The 447-nt window shown below is 69.1% G+C and overlaps 1 protein-coding gene across 1 annotated transcript in view; it reads right to left on the bottom strand.

Moving 5' to 3' along the window:
• GPR153 (G protein-coupled receptor 153) overlaps positions 1-447 on the bottom strand; it is a 9,283-nt gene that overhangs the window by 1,165 nt on the left and 7,671 nt on the right. The gene's annotated exons all lie outside the window — the stretch shown is intronic.

Genomic DNA, 447 nt, shown 5'->3' with positions numbered 1-447 from the left:
CGCCCCAGCCCAGCTGCCCTGGGGCTAGGCACGTGCAGAGCTCACCTTTGCCCAAGCCCAGTCTCACTCTGCCCCAGAGATGAGGCGCCCAGCACAGTCGTCCAGGGTAGGCGTTGCCCTGCCAGCCAATGCCCACTTCCCAGGGCGACAATGCTGCTCCCCCGCGACCTGGGAGGGCTGGCACACGTCCTGGCGCCACTGCCGGGCTCAGTGCGGCCCGGCCCCCAGCCCTGCAGGGACTGGAGACATCTTTGGTTCTTTGGTCCTGCAGGCGGCCCCTAGGTCGCCGAGCCCAGCGAGTCCGAGTGCAGCGTGACATACCCCGAAGACTCAGACGGCGAGCTCAGAAAGCTGCTGGTGCTGCCACCGCCGTCGGTCGCACGCAGGCCCCCAGGCTCGACCCACGAAGCGCTCAGGCCCGTCCTCAAGGGTCCGACCATGCGCGGC

Source organism: Pteropus alecto, unplaced genomic scaffold (assembly GCF_000325575.1).
Source record: "Pteropus alecto unplaced genomic scaffold, ASM32557v1 scaffold125, whole genome shotgun sequence".
NCBI classification, from domain to species: Eukaryota; Metazoa; Chordata; class Mammalia; order Chiroptera; family Pteropodidae; genus Pteropus; species Pteropus alecto.
The sequence above is the reverse complement of the archived record's forward strand: the minus strand, read 5'-3'. Positions and strand labels throughout refer to the sequence as shown.